The following is a 9,985-nucleotide window of genomic DNA, read 5'->3' as shown; positions in this document are numbered from 1 at the left end:
AATATTATAGTGGTGGTGGACATAGTGGAAGGATAGGCAGTGCCGGTTTTTTAGCTGACTATATTGTGCATGCTAGATCTCCGACGTACCTAGAATCTTAGGATCTCACTCTTCTAATCACGATGGTCATGGAGGTGGGAGTTGTGCATGAATGAGAGCTCAACGTCAATACTGGAGTCACGTGAGTCCTCGTTGATCTATCATTTATGGTCTCGATGGTAAACTTATTTGTCTGTGTGATTGAGAAATTTTGTCTCATTTTTAGTTTTTATTTTGATGTAATAAAGGGTTGATTTCATTGTTGCAATTTTTATGTTTTGTCATGTAATGACGAAAGTTTTCGTCCCAACTTTTTATTGCGGTCTAGCTTTGATCCTATGCAGTATTATGAGTGATCTTAGTGCTCTGAATCTTTTAATCTCGGTTGACTGTTTAATCCCTCAACTATAATAGTATTATTAAACGAGCTTTTATCGTGCTCGATTATTAATGTGTCAAGCCGGTCTTTCTCTATTGGGACTCGGCACTTGTATTCATCTTTTTGCCTCATTCGTTTTTACTGGTGGATCCAACTTTCATTCGTGGTTGAATATCTTTGTATTTGGTGACCATTTACGATTATTTTATAGTTTGTATTTAATTAATTATTAAATCAAATTTTCCGTTCTAAAAAAATAATTAAATAAATGTTCCAAAATTTGTAATTATCATAATTGGGAACATAAAAAATGTTTATTTAACTTACCTCCGAATAATGGTTTCTTTAAAGTAAACTTGAAATCCTTTCTGAAGTAGGTCAGGCCAAATTGCTAGGTCTGTCCAAAGATGATCAATTACGTCCAGCATTCAAGTTTGCCCTTGATTATAATACTATATTCATTCATTTAGAATACTATTAAAAAAAAAACTAGGAAAAAAATTTGAGATTGTATTTTATTAAATGGAAACGGAGTTATACATATTCCAATTATTGAATGGGGTACAATTATAATATTTTCCTTTTCATAAAATGAAAATTCAATACTATACTTGAACTGTTCAATGAGATAACAATGATAATTTTTCTTATAAAATAATGGTACGAATAATTTTTTTTCAAAAAAAAAACATATATATAAGTAACCATTAAAATTTTAAAAATTGATTTGGGGCACATGCCTCTATGCAATACAACGTGCCTCCGCCACTGATTTAACCAAGTTTAGGCCGTACAATTTCAAAAAAAAAAAAAAAAAAAAAAAAAAAAAAAAAAAAAAACTATATATAACTTCCAATTTTAAAACCAAAGCATCAAACGACTATTACCAACAGGTCAAGTTCAAGGAGTCCAAGCTGCAAATTACCACAACTTTTTCCTCCTTTTCTTTTGCTTTCATTTCATATAGTCAGTAATTACTATTGAATTGAATGAGCGGCCATTTATCCATATATCGACTTTTAGCCAACTTTTTCTTAGATATGCAGATCAATAAGGGGTAATCGGGGGAACCAATTTTAAAACAAGACACTATAAAAGCCCTAAGAAAGGGAAGGAAACGGGACCATATATCTACATCAAATATATCTGCATGCATAAAAAAAATAATATATAATAATAACAAGGGCCGATTACAATGAGCATTTTCCAACCTATCAAACTGTAGGTGACAGGCCATGTGGACATGTTGAAATATGCCTCGCTAAAGATCAATTTCATCATAACAAATCCTTCGTGAACATGTTTTGTTGATTTCCACCTAGGGCTGGCAATCCGGGTAGCGACACGATGACACGACTCGAAACCCGCACAAAATTAGCGGGTTTGAGTTTATCATAAACAGGTATGGGTCAAAATCAGGTCGAACCCGTGAAACACGATTAAATAACGTACCATTTTCAGGTTGACCCGCCAACCCGCAATTGACCCGCCATAACCCGTTTATTAAACGTGTCATATTTGGGTAACATGAATACACAACCTGTTATTACCCGTTTATTACCCATTTTATAAACAGGTTCAGAAATAGGTTAAAACAACTCATTTATCACATATTTTATAAACAGGTTCAGAAATAGGTTAACACGACCCATTTATCACCTATTTTATAAACGGGTTGATAGGTAATCAACGGGTTGAGATGACACATTTATGACATGTTTTATAAACGGGTTATTCGTATCGTGTCATGTCAACCTACCAATACACATGTCGTGTTTGGGTTTTGTATTTTGACACGATTAATAAACGGGTCGTGTTCATGTCCGGCCTATTCGTGTCAACTGAAGAGGTTAACATGACACGAACACGACCCACCAGCACGAATTGCCACCCCTATTTCCACCCTATATATATACACACACATATACACACACGTAATATGTAGATATGAAAAGTGTAACATAACAGTCATAATTAGACGTAGTATTTATATTGGAAAGATGAAATATAATTTTTAAATGATTAAATTTATTGGTGTTACACCTCTTCAATATCAATATTACGTTGAATATCTGTCATGTTACGTTTTTTATCATGTGGCCGAAAGCAAGAAAAGCGAGTTATTTAATTACTTTTGCTTTTTCAATGAGGAAGCTTAGATAATGTGTAACTAATTGCCTAGTGGTCTTGCTAACTAAAATTGGTGCTTTTGTTTTGTTTTGTTTTTCCATTTTTAGAAGAAGCGAAAGGATGGAAGCAGAAAAGTTTGTTAGGGGGTAAGCATGCATGTCTATTGTCGAAGTTCTTTTCCCCTTTTTCCCTTAAAAATAAAAAAATAAAAAAGGAAAGAAGAAGAAGAAGTGCAGAATATATGAACTGGAAAATGCACTTACAATGCATTATTTCATGCATGGAAAATAGCATGTACTTGGAGTACATTCACAAGAGAAATTTGTTTCCAATAAGCCACATTTCATACAACTTTTTCTTTTAGATTGAATAATCACTAATACATATTTCATCTGCAAATATAAATATATATACATATAGAATTAACGGCCCCTCTAATGTCACATGTAAAAGTAAAAAACGTAAAATGACAGTCATTTAATGTAACATTATCGTTGGAGATGTGTCATATATATAATTTTTAGATGACAAAATTTATTGGATTTATATCTCTCTAACATCAATGTTTTGTTCAAATTCAATCACTATCATGTCATGTATCGTCCCACTGTAAACAAAACATGTATAAATATTATATATATATATATATATAACAACATATTTCACTACCTACGTATACTAGCTCCAATATGCACAGTAAGTTCATTAAACGAAAGAAAAATTCAAAAATACGACGAAGCCAGCCAATTTTGGTGGCCACTGTCAACTGACATGATCCTTATACGATATTCAGACTAAATAAATAAGCAAATGATAAATTTAATATAATTATTGTTGAAAATGAATGATAGGAACAAAGAGACAGCATCCCGAGAATGATATATTGGTCCTGAACACTCAAAAAAAAAAAAAAAAAAAAAAAAAAAAAGAATCGCCCTGCAAATATGTTGGTGGGGTCAAAATGATGATAAAATTGTGAAAGGGGAACATGTAAGGCTCCTAGTGGGGTGGACAATCTCTGCTACAATCAAACTCTTTGGTCGCTTTGTAATCCTCGCCGAGATTTGCCAAAGCTGTTGCTCCATTACCTATTTTCCCGTCTCCTTCGTCTATTTGCAGAAATTCAGAGGTCATTACACATAAAGGATCTAATTATTCAATTCTTTTTTGGAAAATAGACTCAACCCTATTTGTTATATTGATTTAACTCAGTTTAATTTAGTTAAAAGGGTAATTACGCAGTCTGAATTATATTTTTCATTCGAACTGAGTTAAACTGCTTAACTTAGAGTTTAACTCTCTTAGGCCTCGTTCATTTTACCGATTCGAATTTTCAGTTATAGGTTTCTACAATAAAAAGCTCTCAGAAAATGTCACATATAATTTTTTCTGCTACAGTGAAAAGCTCTCAGAAAATGTCACATCTCAACTCGAATCCGCGAAGTGAACGAGGATTATGTTCAACCGTTCAAATCATTTTTGAATAATAAAAAGGTGTCTACTCTCTTTACTTTTCACACCTACCAAGTATAAATTCAAATTTTATTTCCTGCCCATATTAAAATTTTAACTCCATATCTAAATGTCAATTCAAATTACAATTTAAACCATGTCATTTAAATTTTTCTGTTCAAATAAAAAAAATTAAATTAACAAAATTTGAAAGAGTGAACCGAACGGTCATTCAGTTTTATGAAAACCATTATAAGACCAATGCCATACCATTTATTGTCCAAGCAGAGAACTTAAAATAGGTTTCTAGATTATTGAATTTTGAATCCATCTTAAAAGTAATGGTAGGGCCAGAAAAAAATTCAGTGCTCTGAAAAAAAAGAGATAATATTATATTGAGATAATATTGTAGTAAAGAGAGAAATAGTTATTCATTTCAATTATTAAGTGAGGATAAAATTATAATTTTTCTTGTAAAATAGTAGCGCGTAACAACGTATTTTAATTATTTAGTGGGACATCGTTATAATTTTTCTTGTAAAATATGAACATTATAAAATTTATTAAATATGGATGAATGGTAATCATAATTTCAAAAATTGTTGAACAAGGGCTCGTACCTTCACTTAATATAATGTGGTTCCACCACCTCTTAGAAGGAAAAGAAATAAAGATATTATAATTGTTACACTAACACAATAATAGTAACTTACATTTGATTTGTTTCTATGTTATTTAGTTCCATATATCTCTCATGTTCTTTCAAATTTTTGTACACTATCGCTCGTTATATATGTAGTTTTCATGGGTCTCGCATGTTTAAATATTTTTGTACATTGTCACTAGCAATAAACTAAAGAATTACATAACCTAAAGTGTAAATGACAAATGCTATTACCTATTTTTCATCAAGAAATGCTATTACCTATGAGTAATTTTAGCTGTGTGTATTCTTTTTTTTTTTTTTTTTGAACTTAAGGTTTGGAGGGTGTAAACTCTACACTATTTTAAGATGGAATTAAGTGTGAAGTTACCTTGATCATATCTAAAATCATCTTCTTATTTTATATACACACGCGTGCGGACATATATATATATATATATATATAAAGAGAGAGAGAGATACGAATCCACTCTTTATGTGATTTACATTATGTATTTCTATTCAAAATCACATAAAGAGTGGATTCGTATCTCTATGTGTGGAAAAGTGTGTGTGTATATATATATATATATATATATATATATTTTTTTTTTTTTTTAAATATCATCCCAAATACTGCGTAACTAATTTTGTGGGACTTGAAATCTTTTTTTTTTGTGCGTTTTTATTATTTTCTATTTATTATCTTGAAATTAATTAAAAATATTAGTATTCACGTTGCCGAACGTGAGGAAAAATAATATCTTTTTTATCTTTATTTATATTGAAATAATTTACGAGAAATAACGAATAAAATTTTTTAAAATATAAACAACATTCCAAGGTGTCAAACACAGATGTAGGTTTTACTCGATTAGTAATTTGTAAAAATTTGAGGTACTTATTTAGTATTATTTTGAACACTACTTACGTATGCAAGGTACCAATCTACCATTTTAATAAAACACGGGGTAAAATGTAATTGTTGCTTAATATTATTTATGATCTGCATGTGACAATACCAAAATATTATTGTACATTGATTATGGTATTTTCTTGAGTATGATTTATTATAACTATGGAGGAGAACATGCATTATATTTACACTTGACCTAACGTTGTTAGATGCAAAATTACACAAAATCTCATTTTACATTTTCTCCACGTATGATACATGGTCTGTAGCCAATTTTTTTTTTTTTAAAAGTAAAAAACCAGAATATTCTTGTGTATTTTGCATGTGTTTTTCTGTCTATTAATTAAGGCCCCGTTCATTTCGCCGATTCGAGTTTAGAATTTGAGTTTTGCTACAGTAAAAAGCTCTCAGAAACAGTCACATCTAACTTTTTTGCTACAGTAAAAAGCTCTCACACAAAATCACATATCAACTCGAATTACGAACTCAAATCAGCGAAGTGAACGGGCTTTGTTTAATTCATCTCTTTGATTTATTTCCAGTCCTATATTGGTGCATGTGGCTTGTGGGCATGTTTAGGTGCTAATAAAATGGGGTCACCAATGTGATTGTCCTACAGTGTGTGTGTTTTTGAGTTTGGCATTGCAATGTGGACCATACAAATTAGGGAAACAAAAGTGCATTGAAATGGGTTCACTACTTATGAATTGTGATGAAGAAAGAAGGTACATGTTGGGAAGTAGGTTAGGTAAGTCTAACACTGTTAAAGCATCTTCAGTTTTTTTTTTTTTTTTGCTGATTAGGCGATACTCTAGAGGCCTTAATCAAGCTTTAAAAAAATAAAGAGAATTTCTTGACTTTTTTTTTTTTTTTTTTTTTTTTAACTACTGATAAATATTATTATTTTAATCAATAAATTAAATTTTCAACAACCTAATAGTGATTATAACAGTTTTTTTAATTTTTAATGTTTATAAATTTTTAATGTTTAAAATCTTAATACAACGACCGTAGTTGAAAAGGAAGGACAACCTCTAGAGTAAAAATTCCCTGAAAAAGAAAGACTTTAATCAAAGCAAAGAGCTTAAGGAATCGGTGATGATAAGCTCATTGACAGGTGTTTTCGTTAAGTTAAAACATTCTTTTTTTTTTTTTTTCAAACTAAAACGCGCCATATATATTTCTCATTATTTTTTTATGTTAAGAAGAAATAAGATAAATATCTTTTAAAAATGTATGAGTCAAGATTTTTACCTTATTAATAACCTAAATAACTATACTAGTTAAGGGTATTAATTAAGGTCTCGTTCTTTTCGCTGATTCGAGTTTAGAATTTAAATTTTACTACAGTAAAAAGTTCTCAGAAACAGTTACATCTAACTTTTTTTACTACAGTAAAAAGCTTTTACACAACATTATATCTCAATTCGAATTAAAAACTCGAATTAACGAACCGAACGGATCCTAAGAACGATGGGTAAAAATTCAGACTCATGTACTCAAAAGTAAATTTGATGGTGTGTGTTAATTAAATTAAGCCCATTCGCCATTAGTTTGCAGAAGGATTAAACTTTTGTAAATAGGTAACACTGCTACATAACTGTAACTGAAATTGCGCATTATCCCAGCTATCTTAAAACTGTTACTTGTTATTAATATATAATTAATACGGATAATTTATTTTCTTATTTATTGATTCAAGAAATACATTGCTCTTAAATTCTTCAATGAAGTGTATTGAAAAGGAAGGACAACCTCTAGAGTTAAAATTCCCTGAAAAAGAAAGACTTTAATCAAAGCAAAGAGCTTAAGGAATCGGTGATGATAAGCTCATTGACAGGTGTTTTCGTTAAGTTAAACATTTCTTTTTTTTTTTTCAAACTAAAACGCACCATATATATATTTTTATTTTTTGTATGTTAAGGAGAAATGAGATAAATACCTTTTAAAAATACATGAGTTAAAAATTTTTTTTTTCAAACCTGTTATTAATATATAATTAATACGGATAATTTATTTTCTTATTTATTGATTCGAGAAATACATTGCTCTTAAATTCTTCATTGAAGTGTAGATTTTAACAACCTCAGTGCCATTCCGTGTATAAATCCTATTACAGATTGTAAATTGTAATTTACTTAAAACACAATCAACAATAACGATCACCGACTTCTGTCACCTATCGTTAATAGGTTACCATGCTAGATCTATGATTAAAAAAAAAATACAAGTTTTGAGTAGTTTTATTTGAGAATTAAAATTTGTACTTACTATGTACTTAGTTTAGCGTGCTCAGAACCACGCCCCCATATATATTTATATTATATTCATTTCACCGATTCAAATTTAAAATTTAAATTTTGTTACAGTAAAAAATTTTTAAAAATAAAAAATTTTCATATAAATTACATCTAAATTCAAATTAAAAATTTAAATTAATAAATTAAACAAATTTTTACGGCGCACTCCTCATTGAGAAATAGTGGACATGGGGCAATAATTCGTTCATTTTGCTGATTTGAATTTAGAATTCGAGTTTTTTACAGTAAAAAACTCTCATAAACAATCACATCTAACTTTTTTATTACAGTAAAAAGTTCTCATATAAAATTATATCTAAACTTAAATTTTAAATTCAAATCAGCGAAGTGAACTAGTCCGTTGCTGGAGAAACCCATTTGTAATAAAAAGGGTGAGTATCATAACATCGGTCGTCAGCCAAAAAATAATAATGAAAAAGATCAGGTGGCTGTGAATGTTGCGATCTATAATAAGTATGGGTGTGGGTGGCAGGAGATCCTTGGGACCCACAAAATGTAGAGCTCTGTAGTCTTACAAGTGTGGATTATGTGTGACAGGTTGTACAGCGAATAAAAAAGTGTGTCGGGGAATCTTTTCTGCCAAAAATAAAAACAATAGCTACCGGATTATCTGTTACATGTTAGAAGAGCGTTACCCCATTTATGTGCTGCACTTTTAGAACAGAAGCTTCTTCTTTTTATCTCTGTTTTTATTTTTTTTTAAAATAAGGGTTCTTTTATTTTTTTGACATACATTAATAAAAATAAATAAATAAACAGGTAAACATTTTACGTTCAAACTTTAAACCACCTCCAAAAAATGAAGAAGAATCAGAGCCTGTAATTGCCAAGTTACTGCCAATAAAAGTTTTAGTAATTCTTCTTATAAACAAAAGGTTTAATTAGTGCATAATTGCATGCATAATAATTTTTTTATCCTATTTTGGTTTTGAAATCAAATCTACCTTTCATTGTATGTTCATTAATTGAATAAAAAAAACATTTCAAGCAAAAAAAAAAAAAACCGATACCTAGCATTATAATTTTTTTTATTTCAAAATTTTTGATTTAGTAAAGTTATAAATAGTTTGGTAAATTTTGAATACCAACTAATTTTATCTTTTGACTAGTTGAGTTACATGCATAGAGAATAACTTTGTAAGTTTTATCTCGCCTTAAAACACGCAGTCTCTTTAAATGTTAAAGTCCATTAATTAAAACAAGGAAAAAAAACTAATTCAAAAAATCACATCAAAAAAATTAAAGTTATATTGGAGTTTTTGACAAAATTTGTTTTTAAATATGGACATATTTAAAAGGATTTATTTTAATTAAAAGAAAGCGAGAAAAAATATTTAAAAGAATGATATTATAAAAAAATAAATACTAAAGAATATTAGGGGCAAAACAACAAAGACGTAGGCAAAAGAAAGTAATAAAATATAAAAAAAGAGTTAAAAGGAAAAATAGAGAAAAAGAGAAAAGTTAGAAAATAGAATTAAAGTTTCACGGAGTTTTTTTTTTTTTTTTTTTTAAGTAGGGTTGAATGGAAAACTAAAAAGTTGAAAAAGCAAAACAAGGAAAAAATTAAAAAAACAAAACTGAAAAAACTAAAAAGTTAGAAAAGCAAAAAGGAAGGAATAAAAAAGGGTTAAAAAGGAAGGGAAAAAAGGCTAAAAAGAAAAGAAAAAAATGAGAAAAAAAAGAAAGGATTTGCCACGTGGCAGCTCATGGGAAGTGAACAGTAATACGGTTTGCCTCTTTTATGTATGTTTAAATTATATTTAGATTAGATTAGGATTTGTATTTATTTTCTGCAAAAATGCTAACCTTTAAGTGTATATCTAACCCTTAACACTAAAATGATATAACTTTCACACTAAAATGGTGTAACTACCACATCAATAAGAATATTCCACATATATTCCTTTTTATCTCCCTTTTTATATTTTTTTACTAAGTCCCTACTATTTATCTATTTCACAAATTATGCTCACATACAATATTTTCTCAGTTCGTATTACTTACAAATTTTTCTCCATATTAAATTAAATATAAAACAAAATTAACAATGTGCATGGGACACAAAAGAAATTTTTTTCATTTTTGGGTAGCAAAAAAAAAAA

Source organism: Morus notabilis, unplaced genomic scaffold, assembly GCF_000414095.1.
Source record: "Morus notabilis unplaced genomic scaffold, ASM41409v2 Scaffold583, whole genome shotgun sequence".
NCBI lineage: Eukaryota > Viridiplantae > Streptophyta > Magnoliopsida > Rosales > Moraceae > Morus > Morus notabilis.
This window is presented reverse-complemented; position numbering follows the sequence as displayed.